Raw genomic sequence first — 12,129 nt, 5'->3', positions numbered from 1 at the left:
GAGCCCTAGTCTGGGTGTCTGGCATGCCCTCATTTGTGCCTCTGTTTCCTTTCCTGTTAACATACTTAATAGATTTTGGGAAGACCAAATGAGAGACCTTATGTAAAAATCAGTTTTAAAACTATGGCATGCTATTTACCATTATTATTGTTGTTGAGTATGTTGCTTACACAAAGAACAGGCAATGCCATACTTAACCTTTTTAGAAGCTAAACTTAAATAAGGTGACACATATTAAATATTAGGGAATTAAATGCACAGGCATGCATATCTTGACCTCAAAGAATCCCAGAATCTGTTTTTCATTCCTGAACTTTGTCCATTTAAAATAAAAAAAATAATAAGGAATGTTCCATTTTATGCTTAATGTTTTGACAGTATGTTTTTTATTTGAAAAATAAAATATATGTGGCTTACTATAGAAGAACTTGGAACCATGTTTGGCAAATCCCTCTATTTACTATTATTTACACACCTTAAAGGCTTCCTGAGTTCCTCTGGTCTGTAGTCATAAATCATAATAATATGCAACCAATCCAGGCTATATACTTTTCTGCACACCTCTGTTCAATCCATGAGGTAGAATTCAATCTGTGCTGCCAAGTCAATGTATAGCACAGACTGAGCCAACACAGGAAAAGGGAAGCACTCCTGTTGAGTTCTAAAGGGGAGACATTCTAGAAGAAAACAATCATCTTCTAAAAAAAAGTAACCTGGTCGCGTCTATAGAGCACTAAAGCTAGCTTAGTCCTTATACTGAGGTTAAGCATGATCTCTTTGTGGCCAAAAGGAATGCATATCTGGCAATATCTGAATATTTTTCCAGATGTCAAAATATGTGAGATTCTACAGTGCTTCTAGAGCTGTGAGGAGAAGAGAACAGGGATATGTGAGTCTTTATTTCAGCTGTCACTCAGGACCTTGGCCAAGCTTTCCATGTACCTCCCTCTCTACCCAAGCACAGCCTCAGCCCCATGTTTGGATGTATCATTTCTCATACATCGCTCTCTAGCAATAGCTGTGTGTTTGTGTGCGTGTGTATGTGTGTTTTCATTTCAGTTTTCCCTCTTGGGATCTTCCCTGCTGTGGCTACTGAACACCGATTTTTTATCACTTCTCATGACTCGACTGTGCATCATTCTGAGCTTAGGCCACTCCACTTTAAATGTGGTGTTGTGGCTAGAGCACATTCCTGGAAAAGGGAGAGGCTGAATCACCCTCCATTTTGTTGTCTTTAATGTGGGAAATGGCTAAACAGTGTCATGGAAACACAGAACTTTTTACCATTAATTTTTGCCCTGTAGCAGTCTTGCTGGTTGTTTATATTGTATAAGTAACCTTCCCAAGGCATTTCTTTCCTCAGTTTTAATGTGGCGGTGAGACTGAACACTCTGTGATGCTAAAATATAAAAATGCTTAAGCCATCCAAGATCAAGGGAGAAAAAAACCCAAAAACACCTGGGTCTGAAAACATTCTCTGAATTTCACTAATGTGAAAATACCAAATGGCACAATATGGTAAAAAATGATATAATTGGTTGCACCTAGAATTTACCCCTGGTGCAATAAACATTGAACAAATGAATGAATGGTTTGGTGGTTAATTGCATGGATTCTTTGCTAGGCTTGTTAAGATATAAACCCTTACTAGCGATGGTACCTTAGGTGAGTTGTTTAAACTTTCTGAGCCACAGTTTCCTCATGTGTTACATAGGCATAATAACACTAACTAATTATGTGTTTTCTTCATGAAATGAAATTAGGTATTAAGATCTTAAAATAGTATCTGGCATATAGCAAACACTCAATAAATTATTATTATTTAGTTTATATGTGTAGACTTCACACTTTAGATTAGCCAATTTTATAAAATGAGTGTTGTCATAGAAAGAAAATTGAGAATAAGCCAGAATCACCTATTTGTAACACATTCATAGTATGTACTTAATTTACTTTGCTAATGAGTTTGGCAGAAATGGCCTCTATGGCTATGAATAAGCCAAAATACTTAGATTAATAATCATTTCATTCACTTATTAAACCTTTCAACACCTACTATAAAATACATGTCCATTGGTTACCCCCTTTATGTGCATACTTTACAAATAAATTCATAGTGTCAACATCCACATGTCTCCAATACATTGCCCATTGGTTGATTAGAATCTGTTGCATACCCCAGAAAAACCAAGTTCTTCAATCCTCATTCAGTATTGCTGGTGGGAGCTTTTTGATTGTTTCCATGGAGATGTGACCCACCCAGTTGTGGGTGGTAACTTCATTAGATGGCTTTCATGGACACATGTCTCCACCCGTTCAAGGTGGGGTTGCTTACTGGAGCTTATCAAGAGGGAACTTTTTTGGAAAAGCTTGAGTCACAAGTATCCACACAACCAGAGACCTTTGGAGATGAGGAAGGGAAATGCCCCCCAGGGAGCTTCATGAAACAAGAAGTAGGGAGAGAAAGCTAGCAGACTTCACCATGTGCCCTTCCAGCTGAGAGTGAAACCCCAAACCTCATCGGCCTTTTTTGAGTGAAGGTAACCTCATATTGGTGCCTTAATTTGGACATTTTCATGGCCTTAGACCTGTGAGCTTGCAACCTAATATATTCCCCTTTCTTAAAAGCCATTCTGTTTCTTGTATATGACATTCCAGCAGCTCACAAATGAGAACACCCATAATTCTGATTTCCTTGCAACTTTTCTCCTCTATCACTATCACATTTTCCCTTCCCTCATTTTGAGAAAATCTCATGTGTAAGTTCCCAATGTGCATCCATGTTCCTCCCCATCACCCTGCATGGACATGGACTCTTGCTTTAGAGACAGAAACATTGTCTCTACCAGAAGCTTCTCAGGTGCTCTTATGGGCTGGACTCGAAGGACTCCAAGGTCTCACTCAGGCTTGTATCCAAAGATAGAACAGTCTTGAAGTAGAGCACAGTGCCCTTGGACTTAACCAGGGCAGATACATGGGTAAACTGGAGGGGTGGTTGATAGAGAAATGAAGTGACACAGAGAAGGGAAGGGAACAGAAAAGGCACAAGAGAAGAGCAGAAAACATCAACATGTAGTGTGGTGAAGTTTGCCATTGCAATTTGCTTTCTGTGGACATTTAGTTTTCTAAACTGTGTTCTGTATGCTTTTCTATAGATTTAGAAATAAAATCTGAGAATCTTTTACTTTTAAGGAGGAGGTGGAAATGGTTTCCTCGCCCAGATTATAACCAGCCATTAGTCTGGTGTTTGTGTGAGAAAACAGATCTCTGTCAATTATCGGACCCTGAATCCTCACTGGGGCCCTGGAAAGTTGCCAAACTCCACCTAGAGCAGTGACAGCATTTCCACTTGTACTTTGTTGTTCTCCTGAAGAGAAACTGAGGAGAAAGAACTGTTAGACTGAATTAGGAATTCACTTTTTCCTGCAGGAAGCAAAATTATTGACAATTGCTGTCAGTGTAATCGGTTATTTGTTTCTGCTTCTCAGAACAGGGTTATGTACTGCACTCTGAAATCTCACCATTATACTGACAGAGTTTTAATAGATGATGGATTGTACCAAATATCTACTCTGCATAGCAGTACAATGCCAAATTCATATGAATACACAATTGCAATTCCCATGTTGCAATTTATTAGACATTTTGTTAAAGCTATGCTACTGATAAGAGAAAAGATGACAGTTTTCATAAAGAAGCATAGTTCCATTCCCTTAAATTCTGTTTAGGCTCACTTGAATCATGAAGCTTCTGTTTTTCATCTGATTAATGTTATTTCATCTCAAGAAGAAGGTTAGCTTTCATTTTTACTTCATTACAAACTGGTTATCTCATTACAGCATTCTAAAAAATTCAAGATGCCTTGTTGAATCATTGGCTGTTTTGTCACTATTCATGCCTAAATAATGATTTTTTATAAGTAATAAACCCTGAATTTACAGCTGAAAAACAATATAAACTGACCCTCTACAACAAGACTATTCAAGAAAGCTCCAGAATACTTGATTTGATCATCCTTTACCTGCAAACACATTAAAAGGCCTTAATATTAGAGGCTTCATCCTCCCAGTTCACCCGTGTGTCCTGTAAAAGTACGTCCCTGAACCTGCAAAGGGTGTTCTAAATTATTGGAATTCTGCTCAGAAAGCAAGGTTTTCAGATGTGCTTTCACTCCAACACCTAAACTGAGCAAAATTACAACCCATGTGGTTTCATGATCAAAGTACCAAATGCAAAATGCTTTTGCTACTTGGGTTAAACTGGTAAATATATACCTACAGGCCAAATATTTTAAAATTAATAGCCAAAACAGCAACAACTCTAACCCATATATACCACTTCATTGGAAAGAAAAGCCAAATGTGGAAGAAGAGCCTTGGAACAAGGGAGGGTATAGTCAGGTGGTGGTGGGGGTTTCTTTTGAGTTCCACCTTCTCTCAAATACGCTGCTGGGTAAAGAAAAGATGAAAAACACAATTCAAGCTCTTGAGCATGTTCTTTCTTTCTCTTCAATAACTTTTCTTACTTGCTTATAAAAAACAATGCTGTAAAAGAGCAAGCCAAGCTTTGCCATTGTTAAATGTTACTTGAAAACTCTGCAGTAATTTTTAAGAATTAATCTTAGGTGACTTTAGGAAAAATTTAAGAAATGAAACTTAAAAAGGCTCACAGTTCACAAGGGCATAGGGTAAAAAATACCCTCCGCCCAGGATCACCATTCAATTCTATTCTCCAGTAGTAAACTTTGAAAGAGAATTCATATGGCACCATCCAGTCACTTTCTATGCATATGAGAATGTATACATGAATGTGTGTAAATGTGTGTACATTAGCACATATCAAGTGCATTCTAGAAATATTGCATTCTTTCTTTCATCCCCATTATAGAATGTTCTGGCTGTCATTACATATGAATCACATATAGATCTATGACATAATATGCCATTGCACATATCTACATGCACCAAAATGCATTTAAACAATTTCCTATGCATAGTCCTTTAAGTTACTTGCAGCGCTTCCTTGTAAACGCAGTACTCTAATTTTGAGCACTTGTGATAAAATACCTATAGGATGAATTGCTGGCACAAAATGTATGTGCATTTTTTAATAAGCAAGTAAGAAAAATTATTGAAGAGAAAGTAAGTACATGCTGAAGGGGCTGAGTGTGGCATGCTAAAGGGAGAAATGCCTGTATGTGCATTTTTTAATTTTGACATAAATCATTGTCAAATTGAACTTAAAGCAAGAGGTTTTGTTTCCCCATAGCCTCAATTAACACTGGATAATCTCAAGCATTCAATATTTTGGTTAAAGTGATAAATAATGAATGGTATCCAGTTGATGTGTTTTCATTTGTTTCTTGGTTAATTTTCTTTGTCTTTGAACTGCAAGTTCACTTGCTTTGCTCATTTTTCCTTTGGTGTATTGATATTTTCTTTTTTATAAAACATATTATTACAATGAGTCAGTTAAATCTGTCATAGATATTTGAAATATTTTCTTAGTTTATTTTGAAATTTACCTTTAGGGTGATTGCCATGCAGATTTCTAGTATTTATACATTTAAACCAATTAGTCTTTTGCTTTAAAAATCAAGAGTCGGCAAACTTTTCTATAAAAGACCATGTAATACATATTTACAGCTTTGTGAGCCATATGGTCTCAATCCCTACTACTTAGTTCTGCTATTGAGTGCTGAGTCATCATAGACAGTACATAAATGAATGGGCATGGCTGGGTTCCAATAGCCTTTATTTACAAAAATAAGTAGGGGGCTGATTTTGGCTTACAGGCTGTATTTTGCTGACCTTTGCTTTAGAGCATCTGGATTCCATGTGAAATACCTTATTCACTACAGGTATACCCCAGAGATATTGTGGTTTTGGTTCCAGACCACCGCAATAAGTGAATATCTCAACAAAGCAAGTCACATGATTTTTTGTTTCGCAGTACATATGAAAGTTCTATTTAGGGATGCACGGGTTGTTCAGTGGTAGAATGCTTGCCTTTTACGTGGGAGACCCAGGTTTGATTCCCAGACCATGCATCACCAACCCCCCTGCAAAAAAAAAAAAAAAAAGGAAAAATGTTCTGTTTATACCATGCTGTAGTCTATTAAGTGTGCAGTAGCATTATGTCTACAAAAACAATGCACATACCTTAATTCTAAAATTATTTATTGCAAAGAAAGAATGTTAACCATCAACTGAGCCTTCAGCAAGTCACAATCTTTCTGCTGGTAGAGGGTCTTACCTTGATTTTGAGGGCTACTGACCACGATGGTGGGTACTGAAATTTGGGATGGCTATGGCAATTTCTTAAAATGAGATAACAATAAAGTTTGCCACATCAACTGACCCTTCCTTTCATGAAGGATTTCTCTGTCACATACAATGCTGGTTGATAGCAACTTCCCCACTGTAGAACTTCTTGCAGAATTGGAGTCAGTTCTTTGAACCCTACCACTGTTTAATCAACCAAGTTTATGTACTATTCCAAATACTTTAATGTCAATTCTAACATTCACAGCATTTTTACCAGGAGTAGATTCCACCTCAAGAAACTACTTTCTTTGCTCATCCACAAGAAGCAACTCCTCATCTATCAAAGTTTGATCATATTATAGCAATTCAGTCACATCTTCAGGTGCTACTTCTAATTCTAGTTCTGTTGCTATTTCTACCACATCTGAAGTTATTTCCACCTCTGAAGTCATGAACCCCTCCAAGCTGTCTACGAGGGTTGGAATCAACTTCCTCCAAACTCCTGTTATTGTAGATATTTTTACCTCTGCTGAATAACAAATATTCTTAATGGCATCTAGAATGGTGAATCCTTTCCAGAAGATTTTCAATTTACCTTGTGCAGATCCATCAGAGGAATCATTATCAATGCCACCTATAGTCTTATGAAATATATTTCTTAAATAATAAGACTTGAAAATTGAAATTACTCCTCGATCCACGGGCTGCAGAATGGGTGTTGTGTTAGCAGGTATGAAAACAACGTTAATCTCATTGCGTATCTCTGTCACAGCTCTTGGGTGGCTAGGTGCATTGTCAATGAGCAGTAATATTTTGAAAGGAATCTTTTTTTCTGAGAAATAGGTTTCAATAGCAGGCTTAAAATACTCAGTAAACCCTGCTGTAAACAGATGTGCTGTCATCCAGGCTTTGTCCTTCCATTTACAGAGCACAAGCAGAGTAGATACAGCATAATTCTTAAGGCCTTAGGATTTTCAGAATGGTAAATGAGCAGACTTCGTCTTAAAGTCACCAGCTGCATTAGCCCCCAACAAGAGAGTCAGCTGTCCTTTGAAGTCTGAAGCCAGGCATTGACTCTTCCTCTCCAGCTATCAAAGTCCTAGATGGCATCTTCCAATAGAAGACTGTTTGATCTACGTTAAAAATCTGTTGCTTGGTGTAGCCATCTTTATCAGTTGTCTTAGCTAGATCTTCTGAATAACTTGCCACAACGTCTACATCAGGACTTTCTGCTTCACCTTGCTCTCTGAAGTTACTGAGTTGGTTTTTTTCCTCAAGTCACAAGAATCAGTCTCTACTACCTTCAGTATTTTCTTCTGAAGCTTCCTCGCCTCTCTCATACTTCATAGAATTGAAGAGAGTTAGGACGTTGCTCTGCATTAGACTTTGGCTTAAGAGAATATTGTGGCTAGTTTGATCTTCCATCCAGACCACTGAAATTTCCTCCAGAAGAGCAATAAAGCTGCTTCGTTTTCTTATCATTTTAATCATCTATGTGCTCACTGCAGTTGCAATTTTCGTTTCCTTAAGGACTCTTCCTTTGAATTTGCAACTTGACTAAATATTTGGGCACAAGAGGCATAGCGTTCAGCCTATCTCGGCTTTCAATATGCCTTCCTCTCCAAGCTTGATCATTTCTAGCTTTTTATGTAAAGCGAGAGATGTATGACTCTTACTTTCACTTAAACGCCACTATAGGGTTAATTGACCTGTACTACTTTTAATATTGTGTCTCAGGGAACAGGAAGGTCTGAGAGATGAGGACACAGCCAGTTGGTAGAGCAGTCAGAATATACACAATAGTTCTCAGTTAAATTCACCTTCTTACATGAGCATGGTTCATGGTGTTCCAGAACAATTACAATAGTAGCATCAAAGTTCAGTGATCACAGATCACCATAACAGATATGATAATAATGAAAAGGTTTGAAATACTGTGAGAATTACCAAAATATGACACAGAGATATGAAGTGAGCACATGCTATTGGAAAAAATGCTGCCAAAAGACTTTCTCAGTGCAGGGTGCCACAAACTTCCAATTTGTAGAAACTGTAGTATCTGCAAAGTGCAATAAAGCAAAGCACAATAAAATGAGGTTAACCGTATAAGATTTAAAACACCATCTCTTCTCTTATTGTGTTTATAATAGTTTTTTTCTAACCTTGTGTTATTTTGAAGTTTATTTTTTAATAAGGGAAGAGATTATGACTCCATTTTTTATTTCCAAAAAAAGTATATCCAAATACTACCAAATAATCCTCTGTATTTTTCCCTCTAATATAAAATGCTATCAGAATTTTTATCATGATATAATCTCTTTATATCTTTGGATCCACTTCTGTACTCTGTTCTATTCTGTAAGACTAGCTGTTTTTGGACCATTACTGTACTATTGTAATTACTGTAACTTTAAATACCTTGTATTCCTGATAAGGCCTGTTTCCAACATTATTTTTTTGTTGTTTCTCAAGAATTTTTCGGGCTAGTTTATGTTTCCAGATGAACTTTAGTATCAGTTTGTCAAGTAAAAAACATGCTAAAATTTTTACTAGGATCACTTTGAATTTATGTATTCATTTGTGAGAAATTTAACAATGTGACATATTTACGACGCTGAATTTTCCTATCCATGAAAAGAGTATCTTTCATTTATTCAAGAATTCATCAAAATCTATTGAGTCCTTTAATAGAGTATTAACGTTACCTCCATATATATCCTGAACATTTCATAAATATATATTAGCATCCTACTATTTTTGTTATTATATTTATGAACTTTTTCATTATTTTTTCTTACTGGTCACTTTGTTATATAAAATAATTTATTTTTGTATATTTTATTTTAAATTAAAAACATCATTTAATTATTCATCAGCATTGTTGAAATTTGGAAAATATTTATGAATGAAAATATCAGTTTCTTTTTACCCAAAGATTATTCAGGTTAGCATCTAATAATATAACTTTCCTGATCTATTGCTATCTTTTTGAGTCTATACTCATCTCCTTATATCTATACATACACATATATAGCATATAAATGCATGCCTAAATGTAAATATATCTACATATATGTAGATAGATATAAATCTTTTACCAAAATAAGATCACACTGTTACTGCTACTATGAAATAACTGTTTTTAGCTAATAATGTCAATTTCCCATATCAATAATGTTTTTATCTCTGATATTCAAATTGCATCAACCACTCAAAAATATCCAATCTATGACCAAATCAGAGCCTTATCCATTACAACATATTGTATCTTATTTTTGTGTTGAGTCTCTTTTAATTGAGCATAGCCTTTTTTTCAGTTTACTAATTATTGAGCAGACTAGGTTACTGTCCTGAGTGATCCATCTTTTAGATATGTCTGGTTGATTCTGCATGATGTTGATTAATCTGTCCTTCTATCCCATACATGGAATAATTTTATAACCAACTTTCTTTCTGAATTACCTCTTTTTCCAATAGATTATAATATTTTCATAAAATAATATATTTGTACCTCATTTCATATATTTATATTTCATATTCTATTTTCTTTTCCAATTGCTTTGGAGTATATCTTTTTACTTATTCCTTACCATAATAAAAATGCCACTATGAATTATTTTTTAATCAAAAGTAGATGCTGTGCTTAATGAAGCAATTAAGTTTCTTTTTTCCTCTTTTTTTATTTTAATATGTTTTAATTCATTATATTATAATTAATTTTCTTAATGTATTTCCTAAGGTGGAACCACTCTGTAATCAGAGTAGTTCAAAATCACTTTGATGTTTAGCCATGGTGGATCCTTTTTTAAAAGCATATGTCTGGTATATGCTTAAGATTTTATTTATGTTTTTGGCTTCGATCGTGGTTAGTAAATTATTCAATAGCATTTTATGTATGCTATTTTTGTCATATTTGAATATAAGAATTATAAGGACTCTATAAAAATTATTTAGAAGGGTTCTTTTTTCCCCTAAATCCTGAAACTATTTTAAAATAGCATTGGAAGTATCTATTTAAAAAAAAAAATTAATTTACCTGAGAAATCATCTTGACTAATAGGATGAGATGTACTTATTTGACCAAAACCATTATTTAAAAAGCATTTATTAAAACGCATATGTTTGTGTGCATGGGTGGTTCAGTGGTAGAATGCTATCTTTCCATGTGGGAGACCTGGGTTTGATTCCCTGACCATGCACTCCGCCAAAAAAAAAAACAAAACACAACTGTAGATCTGTTCAACACAAACAATAATCCCTAATATAAATTATGGATCATAGTTAATAGTATAATTATAATATTATTTCATCAATTATAACAAATGTATCACACTAATGTAAGGTGTTAATATAGGGGCAGCCTATGGGAACTTTGTATTTTCTGCAAGATTTTTCTGTAAACTTATGATGTCTCTAATAAAAATAAGAATATGGTATATATGTACAATTGTATATTATTTGGCAATATAAAAGAATAAAATGCTGATACATGTTACAACACAGGTGAACCATGGAAACATTATGTTAATTGAAAGGAGCCAGACATAAAAGACCACATATTGTACAATTTTACTTATATGGAATGTCCAGAATAGACAAATCTAAGGAGACAGAAAGAAAATTAGTGGGTTGTCTAAGGCCGGGGGTGGGAGAAAGAGATGAATGGAATAGGAATGTTACTGCTAGATGGCATGCAGTGTCTCTTGGGAGCAATTAAAATGTTTTAAATGGATTGTGGTAATAGTTGTGTGAACTCTGAATATGTTGAAAGCCAGTGAATTGTGAACTTTAAATGGGTGAATTGTATGGCTATGTGAATTATATCTTAATAAGGCTGTTTGAAAAAAAGTTTGTTACACCTGTCAGATAAGTTTTTTGGAGATGAAATTTTTAGAATCCATTTAGGTATTTGTGAATATCATGTCTGATCATTAAATACTCTATCAGATTGTTGCATAGTCAATAGTTTAGTTACCAAAATGATCAAAACAATTAGATTTTGAAACAACATGGTCTTAATGGAATTGGCATTGTTGGAGCCTCCGGGAGTAGTTGTTGATCTTTTGGTTCACATAGTGCATATGGTACAAATTAGACATAATCAGTCTTGTTTAATAAAAAATTGCTAGATATTAACAATTTGTAACTTTCAGTTTTTAAGAATGTATCAAGTTTTTCTATGAACTTCATTGTGGTAAAATTTGAGGAGTATGTCCTTCAAATGTTTACTTGATTCAGATTTCTTTTCGGGAGCCCTTAACTGTATCAGTCATTGACTCTTCATCTTAGGATATTGAGAACTTCGGGTTCAAGTAAATAAGTAAATATTTTTGAACAACAAATATGTGCAGAATATTCTTCTAGGTGTTGTTGAAAATGAGGGAGAAGAAGCAAAAACTAATCCATTCTCAAAGCAGCAATCTAATTTTATAGATGATTCTTATGTGCTTAGGAAAATTTAATTTAAAATCATGCAGGAGGGCGGGCCACGGTGGCTCAGCAGGCAGAGTTCTCGCTTGCCCTGCCAGAGACCCGGGTTCAATTCCTAGTGCCTGCTTAGGCAAAAAAAAAAAATCATGCAGGAGAAAATGTGTCAAATGTTTAGAAATTATATGTAGCCTTGAAAACGAGGAGGTATCTGTGAGCCGTTAAGGGCAGGGAAGAACAGAGACATAAATAGTAGCTTAAACGATATGTGGTATCTATGTAGTTAACGAGAAAGAGGTCAGTTTAAATGAAAAAATATGAGGAAAGTTTGGCATCTCCTGTTTTTTTTCAGTGAGCAGAGAGGAAAATAGCCTGCATTAAGTGAAATTTTTGTTAAGGAATAAGGGAAAGACTTGATTGCAAAGATATATTGTGG

The 12,129-nt window shown here is 35.0% G+C and overlaps 1 protein-coding gene across 13 annotated transcripts in view; it reads left to right on the top strand.

Moving 5' to 3' along the window:
- Positions 1–12,129, top strand: part of RBMS3 (RNA binding motif single stranded interacting protein 3) — a 705,592-nt gene that overhangs the window by 603,610 nt on the left and 89,853 nt on the right. The window lies entirely within an intron of this gene.

This window comes from Tamandua tetradactyla, chromosome 15, assembly GCF_023851605.1.
Source record: "Tamandua tetradactyla isolate mTamTet1 chromosome 15, mTamTet1.pri, whole genome shotgun sequence".
Lineage (NCBI taxonomy): Eukaryota > Metazoa > Chordata > Mammalia > Pilosa > Myrmecophagidae > Tamandua > Tamandua tetradactyla.
The sequence above is the reverse complement of the archived record's forward strand: the minus strand, read 5'-3'. Positions and strand labels throughout refer to the sequence as shown.